Source organism: Lemur catta, chromosome 20, assembly GCF_020740605.2.
Source record: "Lemur catta isolate mLemCat1 chromosome 20, mLemCat1.pri, whole genome shotgun sequence".
Classification (NCBI taxonomy): Eukaryota; Metazoa; Chordata; class Mammalia; order Primates; family Lemuridae; genus Lemur; species Lemur catta.
In genome coordinates, this window is record NC_059147.1 from 23,393,520 (window position 1) to 23,406,821 (window position 13,302).

At 54.7% G+C, this 13,302-nt stretch overlaps 1 protein-coding gene across 1 annotated transcript in view; it reads right to left on the reverse strand.

The window, feature by feature from the left end:
* The window catches only part of ATP6V0D1 (ATPase H+ transporting V0 subunit d1), a 36,263-nt gene that overhangs the window by 15,613 nt on the left and 7,348 nt on the right, over nucleotides 1-13,302 (reverse strand). The gene's annotated exons all lie outside the window — the stretch shown is intronic.

A 13,302-nucleotide genomic window follows, 5' to 3' on the forward strand; every position in this document is an offset into this window, starting at 1 on the left:
ATCACAAGAATGGAAAAACAAGCACCACATGTACTCACCATCAAATTGATACTAACTGATCAACACTTAAGTGCATATATGGTAGTAGTATTCATCAGGTGTTGGGCAGGTGGGAGGGGGGAGGAAGGGATCGGTAAATTCACACCTAATGGGTAGGTGCGCACTGTGGGGGATGGACAAGCTTGTAGCTCTGACTTGGGTGGGGTAAAGGCAATATATGTAACCTAAACATTTGTACCCCCATAATATTCTGGAAAAAAGAAGTGGCGTGGAGTGTGAATGAGTGGTGTGAGGGGGAGATGAGACTGGGAGGAAAGACTAGGCGTCTCTTCAGAGTAGCTGGAGGCAGGCAGGCCAATCCTAAGGGCTCTCCTGAGGTTTTAGGGACAGAGGTGAGGGAAAAGGGAGGACAAAGTGCGGTCCTGGGGAGAAAGGACAGGAGAGGTGTGGTGGGACCATGGCCCCAGCTTTTGCCCTTGTCCCCCGGGCCTCAGACTCTTCTCCATACAGCAATCTTTTTAAGAGATGGGATCTTGCTATGTTGTCCAGGCTGGATTAGAACTTGAAATCCTGGGCTCAAGCAATCCTTCCACCTCAGCTTGGGTACACTTGTGACTACTCCCCCATGCCCTTCTGACCAAGGCTTCCCCAGGTGTCCTCAAGGCCCAGAGGGCCATGCTATCCTGGGCTGCTTAGAGAGGAAAGGAGGTGGGGCATGCAACCCCTCTACAGGCTTAGGAGACCCCTGTGATGCCCCACTTATTGTACCTTAACAAGAGAAGACTGCCCCCAGCCTGGAGTCAGGTGTGCTATAGCAGAGAGGGAAGACAGTACGTGGGAGGGGGTGAAGTGGGGTAGACAGCCACTGGACTGAGTGCCTCCCACTGGCATCTCTGGGTGGACCAGTAGCAGGTAGCACCCATGCCCTCTGGGGCTCCTTGGGCACTCATGGAGTGGACTTTAACCTCTTGAGGCCTGCAGGAGGGACTGGCTGCCTTCACCATTGCTCCACCATTTATGACTACTTTCCTCCTATGGCCACCCAAAAGGGCAAAGAGAGGGCAAGGCAGGGCAGGCAAAAGCCACCAGCCCATTCTGCCCCATGGACTCCAGTGCCTTTTTACCTGGGAGATGTGCACACTCTCCTACATCTCTAATCCAGTCCGTCTGCAATGAGCCCCCGTTCTGGGCTCTATTCTCCCTGACCCTTGCCTGACCAAGTCCCAGTTACTTCTGGAATAGGGCCTGAGTGACAAAAGGTGCTTTGCTCAGTAATACTTGGGTTGTTGCATTATGTGATAATTCATTTGGTTGTTACAGAAAAGTTCTTGACTATAATTGATGGTTGTTGCCATCATAGTATATTTCTACCTCTAGAAATGGGCTTCATGTGCGAGCTTTTAATATCCTTGAGCCTGGGCAAATGCACAAGTCTTTTTAAAAGAAACATGGAGGGAGACCCCATCTCTACTAAAAATTAAAAAATTGCCAGGTGCAGTGGTGTGAGCCTGTTGTCCCAGCTACTCAGGAGGCTGAGGCAGGGGGATAGCTTGAGCCCAAGAGTTTGAGATTGCAGTGAGCTATGATCACACCACTGCACTCTAGCCTAGGTGACAGAGCAAGACTGTCTCAAAAAAAAAAAAAAAAGAAAAGAAAGAAAGAAAAGAAACATGGTTTACTTGCACAAAACTGTTCAGTTTTAAGACATCGTTAATATCCCGAAAGTGGTTTTTGTGGGTTTAAATTGGTCCCTCTTACTACAGCATTGGAATGAGACCTACTTAATTTTTATTAAGCCATGTTCATGCCCTGATTTTATATATCTGTATCTATCAATAAACATCGGGGTTCTGGCCCAGGCCCAGCAAGTGCTGAAATCTCCACTAGGGGAAGCTGCGGAGCAGATGGCAGCTGGGAGCCAGGACTGGAATACGGTGCTCTGGGTCAGACGGAGGCACTGGCGAGGCAGCAGCCAGAGCAAGCCTGTCCACTTATCCATGCAGACACTGTGGCCAGCTGAAAGCCCTTCTCAAGCCAGGAGACTTGTTCCTCTTCAGCTGGAGGAACCTAGAGACCAGGCCAGATGCACAAGGACGATCCCAGGGCAAAACCCCATCCTCTAGTTGGGGGCCCTCCTGCCAGTGGCCCCACTATTTCTGGGGACAGTGTGTCTGGACCCCAGCCCAACCTCCTGACCCCTCCACTCCAAAGCATCCAGGGGCCAGGCCTCCACTGGGCATCTGTGCACACACTGCTCTTCTGAGCCTTGGCACATGCTGCTGGGAGGCTTCCCCAAGCGAGCTGTCACCTCCCACTTGGGATCCTCATGAGCTCTCAAGCAGCGTGGAACTTCCTCTGCCCCAGCCTCTGCCTTTGCTCCACATGGCTTCTCTCCCTGGGAAGGCTAGTTCAGCAACTTCCCCACTGCCAAATACCTTTCCCCTCTCCAGCCCTCAGTGACTCTCCATCCAACACCTGGCACTGGTCAGGTGAGAGTCCTCAACCCAACACGACGGGGGCAACCCAGACCCATGCTAATTGGAAACACATGGGCCATTCAGTGTACTCAGTCTCATGCCAGGAGCAACCTGTGTGCTGGACCTCCCTGCCGCCACACCCACTTCATAGCCTTGGGAACAGAAATCAGATGGAACATGAAACTCCAGAGTCCCACAGTCAGGGTGTAGAGGGGCTGGGATGTGGGTCAGGCCTGGTGGATTCTGTGCATCCCTAACCTGGTCTCCTCTCCTCCCCGACTCTGCACCTCCCTCACTACATTCTTCCACAGCCCCGGGCCCAGGACAGGCCTTTCAGATATGGACTCCGCTATCCACAGACTTTAGTCCCAGAACAGCTGGCAGGTGGCAGACGGGTAGGAGAGGCCAGGGCATGCCCTTTCCCTGACCTCGGAGGCAGCCTGGATGCTCACTGCCCACCTGATAGTCATGGACCTGGACTGCCACGACTCAGTGATAAGTCCCTCTGGCATCACTTGTGGCACTAGCCATTCCTTGAGAAATTAGGAATGTGTGCATGTTAACGAGGGGGACAAAGCCAAGGGGTGGGCTCTCCATTGCATGCCCCCCCACCCCTGCTGCTTAGCACTGGCCTCAGAGCAAACACCCCCGTGCCTTGGCTGCTGCGTTCTGCTGACGCTGCATCTGGGGAAGCCACGGCTCCAAGCGCTGCTGGAACACAGGCGGCCGGGTGGTTTCTGCTGGCGTTTGTCGGATCAGAGCAAACCCGGGAGACTCTGCTGAGAATCCTGCCCAAGGCCACTTACCAGGAAACTCATTTCTAAAAGCCCCCAGGGATGATGTCAAAGGGCCATTCCAGACCACTTTGCCTGGCCAAACCTCACATCTCCCTGTGACCCAGGGAAAGGCGGACAGCCTGCCAGCCAAGAAGGCGACTTGAAGGAGGCAGTCCAGCTGAGCCCTCAGCTCGCCCATGAGAGGACCACACAGGGCTTCTAAACCAGCTCTGGCCCTGGTGGAGGAACCTGGCACCCAGGCCCAGTGGCTGGCAGCCCCAAGCCCTTAACACAGTCCTGGCCAGGGCTAGGACAACGCTGATTAGGATGCCTCCTCCTCCCCAGCTTCCTGCTCTGAGGGATGAGGAGGAGGGTATGTGACTGGGAGGCGACGTGACTGGGCGGGATCTGAGCACAGGAGGAGAGGCCTGGAACTTGTAGAGCGCTTTGTGGGAGACCTGGCCACCCAGTCCTAGCCCAGCCCCCGAGGGCAGCCAAGGACGGCAGGGCTCTGGGGCTAGTTCTGCTGTGGGCCCTGGACTCAGCAGCCTGACAGCCTTGGTGACGGCCCCCAAGAGGCCCAGACATGCCCAGCCGAGGCATGAACAGTGTTCTGGTTAGCACAGACTCAGGGGACCGCTCTGGTCTACCCACAAGCCCAGCTGTCTACCCCAAATCCTCCCATCCATGGCCCAGCACCAGGAATGTCTGGCCAGCTTGAGATCTCTCACAGCAAAAGACTTCCTCGGAAGCTGAATTCTCATGTTCAAGAAGATGCTGTTGTTATCAGGAAGTTCTTTCTACAGTCTGACCTAAACCCCACCTCAGAGGAAGCTCATCAACTTCATTTCCCAGTGTCTCTGGCCTTCCCACAGGGCCTTAGACTTGCTTCCAGCACCCCAATCTCCCAGGACCTTCCCATACCTCCTCTGCTTCCCACATTCTTGTTCCCATGTTCTGGTGACTCCCCTACTCCATCTCTTGGTGCCACCCAGGCCTCCTGCCCCACATCTTGGCTCCCTGTTCCCAAGTTCACTCTCCACACCAAGATGAGAAAAGTCCTCCAACTCCAACATGTCGTCACCCTCACCCACCAGCCCCTGTGGCCCTAGAGCTAGAGCTCTGCCCCCTCCCCACAACCTGTGAGGCCCTGTGCCCTCAGCCCTAGCATTGCCCTGTGCCCTCGGCCCTTGACTCATCACCAGTGCTCTTCTCCGGCTAGAGCGACCTTCCTGTGATCTCTGCTCCTAGCAAGTGCTCCAGGGAAGTCCACAGCCTGCCTTAGAGAGAAGCCCTTGAAGTGCAGGACACAGGGCTGCTTCCTCAGGCCCAGTGGAGAGGCTGGGTTGGAAAGACACCCCTAGTCTGGAAAGTGAGAGTCCCTGCCCTCCCTCCTCCACAGGGCAGCCCTGTCCACCTTGAGGTTGCCTGTGTCAAAGACTATTGCCCTGGCTCCAGCAGAGGCCAGCTGAGCTCTCCTCAGAAGAGGCCTGGGAAGGCTGCAGCCCAATACCCACCTGGCATGGCTGCTCCTCCCAGGGCTCATCAGTCTGCACCAGACTCAAGCTGGCCCCATAGCTTCCACCTGTCCCCCACCCCCACCTCCTGCCTACCCCTAATCCCCAGTCTCCTGAGCCAGGACTCCTCAGCAGCAGGGCCCTGGCCCCAGCTGGCACCCCTGACTACCACCCCAGAACCTGATTAGTAAGAGGATATGGGGACCCCAGCCTGACCAGCACAATCTGCTCTCTGTGGGAGAAGCGTGGGCTTGGCGGCCAGCCCCAGACAGGCCTTGAGAGGTGGCAGCTGGGCAGCCCTGGCCTCCCCTCCCCCTGCCCACTTCCTGAAACCTTTCCAAGATCCTGTCAACCCTGAAGGGGATCTTTCAGCCCCTCTAGGAGTCCCAGGGACAGGCAGCACATGGCCTTTCCAGCTCCCAGGCCTCTGCAGCTCCTCCCCAAGGTCCCTGGGGAGGCAGGAAGGGAGGGTCCTGGCCCATGCCAGGGGTTGGCCCCACATGCCCCAGGGGCCCAGCAGGCATGGAGGCAGCCCCTGGCCCAGCATACTAGGTGGGGCAGCCCCTGCTCTAGACTCGCCCGTGGCCTCATGGCCCATAGAAGGGTCCTGCTGGCCAACTGGCCACAGCACAGTGTGAGAGGACAGTGTGTTCCCAGACTTCACTTCTGCTTTTCCAGAGGTCACTCAGCGACACTCTCCTGGGGAGCTCAGGGGTTTTCAGGAATTGGGGCCTGTTGAATGAAACCATATGTGAGAACATGCTCCCCAGAGCCCAGTATGCCCACCTTGCCATTCCCTGCAAGGGTGGCAGGGCCTTGGAGCCTATTCTACCTCTCCCCCGGGTCCAGCTGAGAAATCTGCTTTGCAGGAACCGGATTTGGGCTCTACCTCCATGCTATGACTTCCAGCGGCTCAAAGCAGGAAAACTCAGACAGATGGCCAGATGTGGACAGATGGCCAGGCTGGTGGCCCAACAGAGCCAGAGCCGCCCTGCCCCTCCTCAGTGAATGTGCTGGGCCTGACCTCCTCCCTAGGCTTGGGGAGCAGGAGGAGACCTCTTTTTCACATCAGGTCCAAAGCAGATGTGTGCACTAGCTGGCTAGATCTGCAAGGTCAGAGCACCACATCTGGAACTCAGTGTGGGAGCCACAGCATGGAAACCATTAACCCTGGGTCTACCTAAGGCCTGTGACACAGACTAAAGTGGCCTCTTCAGTCCCCAGGCCTCTGCCAGGGCCCATCACCAGCTCCCTGTGAACCTCATGTAACACCAACTGACTAACCCTGAGCTCCAACTCTTCCTATCAAACACTAGCTCTTTCTCCTTTCCCCTACCTGCCACCTGCAATTCCCCATCCAGAGCCTTGGCGCCCCCTCCCCCAACTGGAGTGTCCATGGCACCTTTCCCTGGCCAGAGCAGGCCCACCCATCATCCATCAGCAAGTCCGTGCCACAGCCCTGGCCCCTCTGCAGACCTATTTTGCTAGCTCATTGGTTTTAAGACATCACTCCTTAGGCAGCTGAGTGGGGCAGGGGAGAAAGAAATCTGGACTTTGGAGTCACAAGCACCTGGGTTTGAATCCTGTCTGCAGCTTGCCCCTAAGCAGCTTGTGGAATCTCTCTGGACCCAGGGAAAGGCTCTGCACTGCCAGCCCCCCAAGGTACCACACAGACACTGAGCAGGGTATACAAAGAGAGCCGAACACAGCACACCACAGTCCATCTCTTTTGGCAGAGAGGATTGCACCCAAAGCTCCCCAACCAACACCTCAGCCCAGTGCTCTGTGTCCTTGGCTCCAGGCTGTTGCTCAGGTTGTCCTACTCAGTCCTCCACAGAATGCCCGTCCCTCCTCTCCAGGGTCTGTCCCAACCTTTCCCCCAGGGCATGTTAGGCCAGGGCTCTAACATGTCCTCCTCCCTGTCGTAAAGCCAGCATGGGACTTGGTGCAGCATGGGCATGCAAACATAGGCCCCACTCTGCTCTCTCCTGGGGAAGGAGGAACAGGGCTGGCTCAAGATCCAGGACTCCTGTCCCCAAGCCCACGTCTCACCTGACCTACCAGCAAGATCATACAGAGTTCTGGGCAGCCCCAGCAACCTGGATAGACAGAAGCTAAGGCCCAATTCTGTACCACCCACCCTGCCCTGAGCTGCAGCCCTAGGGCCTCAGGAGCAGGCAGGAGGTAGTGTAGCCACGGGCAGTTCTTGCTGCATGGGAAGCCCCTGGGCGGACCAGCCAGCAGGCCCGCAATCTCGGGAAGAACCTGGAGTCTACTGCTGGCACAGCTACATGCAAGTTACTGGGTTTCAGTTGGCGCGAGGCAGAGCTCCTGCAGGGAAAGGACAGTAAGTTCTCCTTCCTCCATCCCTCGATCTGCATTTTATTTCATGCTGGAGGCCTTTCAGTGAGGTGAGGCACTCACAGCACGGGGAATGGGGCTGATCCACAGAGGTGGCCCAGCTGATACTAGGGGCCACTGGCACTGCCCACCGGTAATATCAGACACAGGAATCAAATGGGAGGGTCACCCAGAAAGCAACAGGATGTCTGCTCCAGGTTCACCACCCCACTCCCTGTTCTGGGGCAGGTGGCAGGTGGCAACAGAGACACATTTAATTACCCTCATGCTCTCAGGAACACCTTGTCCCAGTAGCTGGGAGAATGAAAGCATCTCTCACATCCTAGGAGGAAGTCAACTTGTTTGACAGTCAGGAGGCTGCCAGGCAGGCGACAGTCCCATGTGCCAAAGGGAGGGGCAGAACTGGTTACTGCTGCACCCAGGGCAAGTTCCAAGAAGCTCTCCTCTGACTGAGCAGAGATCCACCTGGATAGGCCATCCCCACCCAGACCCTAAGGCTCCACAGGACTGGCATGGTCCAGGAGACACAGGGCTTGCAGGGCGGCTTCCCTATGTTCCCTGGCCACAGCCCAGCCTGAGAATCAGATGACCCAGCCTCACCCTGGGAGGTAGAGGCCACACCCTCCTCTGCTGCTGCCTTGCACTTTGACCTAAACAAGCTCTTTCTTCTCCAGGCTTAACACCAGTTACAGAACCTGCAGGTTGGAGTGGATCGGGACTGTAAGGAAGAACTTCTTTTCACTTTCCCAAAGATGTAAGTTTGCCTGGGTATGAGTAAGAGAGGTAAAGTGATCTGTCATGGCCAGGTGCCAGGCAGCCCAGGGAAGGTCAGCTGCGGTGGCAGTGAGCTATGCTCAAAAGATGGCCCATGTCCACGTCTAGCATCCGGGTCTGCTGGCCCACATCACCTGAGCGATCCAGTCAGTCCTGATGCTGGCTCCTGCTCTATGCGCATAGCCCTCTGGAAGAAGGACAAGAAGGAAAGCTGGGCTCAGACAGCGGTGGAGGGGATTTCTAGGGCTCTATAAAGATGGCCGTTCTCAGAGAGTACAAGCAAGTCAAGCTAGATTGGAGCATTCTGCCAGTTCCACAGTGTCTAGAGCCAGCCCAAAGGAGGGAAGTAGGAAATACTCATTTTCTTTTGATCTAGGTCCTGTGCTTGGGCTCATAGATTAAGCCTTACCTGGGGCTGTGAGGTCATGCTGCTCTCAGCCCCATTCCCTGAGTAGCATTGATCCATACCCTTGCCTGGCAGAGCCCAGAGGCTTGGGCCAGGCAAGAAGGTGGCAGGAGCAGTAACCATCCAGGCTGGTTGTGTACAGCCTCCAGGAACCCCAGCCACGCTGACTTTCAGCCCGCCTCCCAGCCACCCTGTTCAAGGGCCTGGCAGGACACCAGGACATGTGCAGGGGCAGCAGTAACGTGCCAGAGTTAGCATGACCAGCGCTGTGGACCTGCGCTGGCCCCTGGGAGGGAGGTGGTCACCTGCCTGGGGAGCCTCACAGCAGAAGCTAGGTCCAAATGATGGGGAGGCAGGAGGCATGGAGCTTAGGCCAAGCCTGAAGGATAATACCCCAGGACCCTGTGTTGCCCCAGGCCTTGCAATATGGCATCTAGTTTGAAGCTTAAAGAGTTAGGGGTGGGGGAAAATGGGTGAGCTACAACCCATGACCTGGCAGCCTCAGGGCCCTAATGTGCTGGGTCATGAGTTGCAGCTTACCTGTATCCCTCAACTCCCAACCCTTTAGGCTCCAAGCTAGATCCCATGTGGCAAGGCTTGGGAGAATGCAAGGTCCCAAGAAGCAGGGCCCATTTCCCCAGATCACTCCTTCCTGGGTTGGGAGCCAGTACACAGGCATAGTCCAGGCATTCTTGAGTGAACAAATGAAAGAATAAATGAAGGGGGGAAAAAAATCAAAGAATGTAGAGTGACCAGACATGAAGAGCAAAGACAGGTGTCAGGAGACCGTAAGTAAGCCCTTGGGCTTCACCTGGGACCCAATTTCCCAGATAAAACAAGAGGGCTGAGTAAGGTATGCCTCCAGGGGCCTGCCCAGCTCTGTTCCAGCCCAGTCAGGCCCAGACTGCATTGACTCATTCCCTGCAACCCAGCCCTGAGGGGATCAGGGTGAGACCAGCAGCTGGATACCCATGGAGCAGTATCGGCAGAACTGGTGGCAGGTGTGGGGACGGCCCTGGGGCTCTGGAGCCTCTGAGTAGCCATCAGAGCAGGGGCAGGGGCAGGCGGTGAAGGTTGAGTTGCTGTAGCAAAGACACCACAGATGACTCCTCAGAGGGGAAAGCCCCATCCGCCAGCCAAGCATGGAACCTCCGCTGAGTTCAAGGCCTGAAAACCATTGCCTGAGTATCCAAGGGGGGACAAGGTCTGGGCAAGTGCCAGGGCAAGGCCAGATCTGGCCAGGAAAGCAGTGCCCAGCTCAGAGCTGTTCCCCTACACACCCCTTTCCCTGCCACATGCCTGCCTGGTGGCCTCAGGAGCAGCCACATCCACATAGGGGCAGCCCCAGCCCTGCCCCTTGAGTACTACTCCAGGGTCCTTTGGAGGAACTGTAGGGCACTGGGTGTGGACAGGCAGAGCCGGCATCCAGGCCACGCAACAGCAGCCTAGCCTACTAAGTGGCCCTTCAGGGCCTTCATTTTCCTGCCTCTGAAAGAGGAGAAAGGCCAACATTCCAGTGCAGGATAGATTTTTTAAAAAAATCTATGAGCCATGGAGTGGAGTAGATGTTAGGTGAGGCAGAGGCCAGGGAGGCCAATGGAAAGGCCCCCAAATTAGGGTACAGGGTGGATGAGAAGAGTTGTTAACAGCTGTGATAACAACCCCATTCCCAGCATGACTGCGTGGACCTATAGTGCTTACGTGGAGTTTGGGTGCCTGGTTTGGGCTAGAGTCACTCTGCCCACATGGACCTGTGTGCCACACACTCCTTCGTGTCCCTCAGAGTGCCAAGGGAGGTTGAGAGGAGAGGAAAATTCATCCTCTGTGCTCAGGACAAATTTTCCCTCTCCTGGAGGGACCAGGGTGGCAGGACAAGAGTAGGGAAGGGTGTGCTTCTGGGAGCCTGAGAAGCATGGCCCTGAGCCCTGGGCAGCCTCAAGTTCCTAGTTGAAGCCCTCGAGACGCCTGGGTTCATAGATAGCACACTGTGCTGTGTGTAGCTGCAGCTCCACCCTGAGAGCTGCCAGCATGACCCGGCGGGGGGGGGGGGGGGCGGGTGGTACATGAGGACAGCTTGGTGGTCAAGGCTAGAGCAGCCTGCACTGAACACCAGGGCAGAAAGCATCAGGGAATGTCCCTTGGACTTCCCCTGACCAACCAAGGAAGCTGGGGGCCAAAAGAGATGGACACACAGGAGACACTGAGCCACAGCCCTACCTAATCTTAGAAGGCCAACTGGGACTTGAGTGAGGGAAGTAAGGCCCTGGGCAGGTGCCCCGTGGAGGAGCAGAGGAGAGGCAGCTTGGCTGACTCTCTGGTCCAGCCACACCCCCTTCCCCAGGCTGCCTGGCAGCCAAGTGATCCTGGCACGCCCCCTTGTGGCTGAAGCGAGGATGGCATTGCCGACAGTGAGGGGCCCAGCTCCAGTTCCCTATCAACACAGCCCCCCAATTTAATCTCTGCCTCAGACTCCTGGTCTGCATCTCCCCCAGCTATCGATCTTGGGGGAGTGGGTCTGCAGGCATCCACAGAGCCATGCAGGAATGTGTCATAAAGAACAGGAGTAGGCCCGAGGTGCACATGAGCCCGGTCGTGTGAAAGGGAGACCAGGAGAGCATGAGTCTGGTCATGAGATGGTCTGTCCTGCATCAGTGAAGACAGAGCCTTTTGAGGGGTGGAAGAGGACGTGGAAGGAAGCTTGGGCATCCTTGACCCTCCACAATCCTGTTCTCCAGCTCAGCCAGACCCTCCCAAGTCTCCAATTCCCTTTATCAAACTCTCAACACTTTTGCCTACCGTGTACCTAATAAAAGCAAGTGCTTAATAATTCAGAAACAGGACAACCTGTGACAAGGTGCACCCCTCCATCAAGGACGGGGGCATCAGCTTCCCACCCCCCCATACCACAAAGGGCAGTACCCTAAAGAGGTATCACTCATCTGATCACACAAATATCTATTGAGCATCCACTCTGGCTAGGCCTGTGCTGTTAAATCCTCACAAACTGCAGTCAGTGCTTTCTGCTTCATTATGCAGGTGGGCATACACATGCTCCATGTCACACAGCTGGCCAGAAACGGAGCCACGGTCTGCCTGATGCCTGGCCCCAAACAGAACTCAAGACACGTCCTGGCAACCCAGAGAGGCCCTAGGGTCTTGACGCTGAGCAGGTGCAGATGACTTACATGACAGACCATCACATTATGTCCCTGCACCTGTTCTTTCTTGGTGCAGACCCTCCTAACAAGCTGGAGTGCGTCTGGCTGCTGAGCCCAAGGCACAACGGCAGCTACAGGTTAGAAAAGGGGCCCGGGGTGCTGTAGCAGGGACCCTGATCACAGTGGGAAGGGTGAATGGGTCACCTGACAGGGCGCCAGGAGCAAAACCACTGGAGGCAGACCTGGGCCCTTAGGGACAGAGGTTCTGTTCCATCTCATTTCAAGTCTAACATCCCCAGTGCAGGAGAGACTCTGCTATGTTCAGTGTGTGCCACTTAAGAAAGCAGACTAATATATTTCAGAAGGGTTTTATGCAAAATGTTTAAAATAAGGTGTTGTTGGATGAGTGAGATTCCCACTGTCCCTACCTAAAATAAGGTGTTGAGGTGTTTATCTCTCTGCCATTCAGAAAGCCTTATTCTTCAAGGATCCTGAATGGCTGACATTTTCCTCAGAAGGCCTCGAGCATGGGTTCAGGCACCGGCTCCACCTCAGAAACCAGGCCCAAAAGATCACTGAGTAAGTTCAAGAAAAAGTATGTTATCACCCACCAGAGCAAGTTCTGACATGACCTCCTGGGGCAGGGCTTGTGAAACGGGGGTTATTTGTTCCCGTGGGGACTGTTACTGACTTGATCATAAACAGCTTCCCAGATAAAATCAAGCTAAATTATATACAGTGCAAGGTGTAATCAGTGAAGGGAAAGCAGGAGTTGGGGTGGGGAGGAAGAGGCAAAGGAAAGAGAAAAATGGCTAGGTGGAAGGTGACCTGCCCGGGGGGCCTGTGCCTGAACCCTCAAGCACCCCCTGGACTTAAGAGTCTTCAGGTTTAGAGAGAAGGGTCCTGGTGGGGGTTCCCCCTGGTTTGGGGGTTCCCAGACCAGCACTACAATACTGTGAACCAAAATTTGGCCAACAAATGCCCCAGACTCACCAGCATAGGTCTCAACTTAGAAGGCTGCTGGGTGTGGGTACCTTCTCTTTGCTTACACATACATTGTTTTCCTTATTTTAAATCTTTATCAAGTGTTTTAAATTATAAAATATTTGTTCATTGCAATACAATCAAACAATGGAAGAGTATATAAAATAAACATTGAAATACTTCCCACTCTCAGCCTCTCCAATTCCTCTCCCCAGAGGTTGTCTCGGTGCCTATCCTTCCAAACACTTGTCTGTGTGCATGGCATCTGGTATTCTATTAAAATGGGATTATGTTATTTGCAATGCTTTGTAACTTTTCACCTAACAATATATTTCTAAATCAGCCTTTATGGAACTTCATGCCTTTGAGCACTTGCTAGTAGTATTCCATTGCAAGAATAGACCATGGTTTATTTAACCAAACCAAATCGGTGGATATTCCATTAGTTCTAATAGTTTGCTGTTACCAACGAGGCTGACATGAACACCTCTGTACATGCTACCCTATACTAATCTATGGGATACAATCCTATAAGTTGGGGTGCAGGGTCACACAGTATATGCACTGGCAATGTTTTGACAAAGGGGTGAAAACTTGTCCCCCAAAGAGTCTACACTAAGTCATCCCTCTACCAACTTTATTTTTGGAATTAAAAAATTTACATTTAGTTAAAAAGAAAACAAAAAACCTCCATGTCCCACAGTCATGCAGGAAGAGACACGGCAGAGATCTGGAGGGAAATCCCTACTCCACTTGCCAAATTAGGCTCCCTGCCAGGTGTCCCCATTAGGCCACACTTGTATCCACTTGGCCTGCAGTTAAGGCTGCTCTCTAGACTCCTGGCAGGAC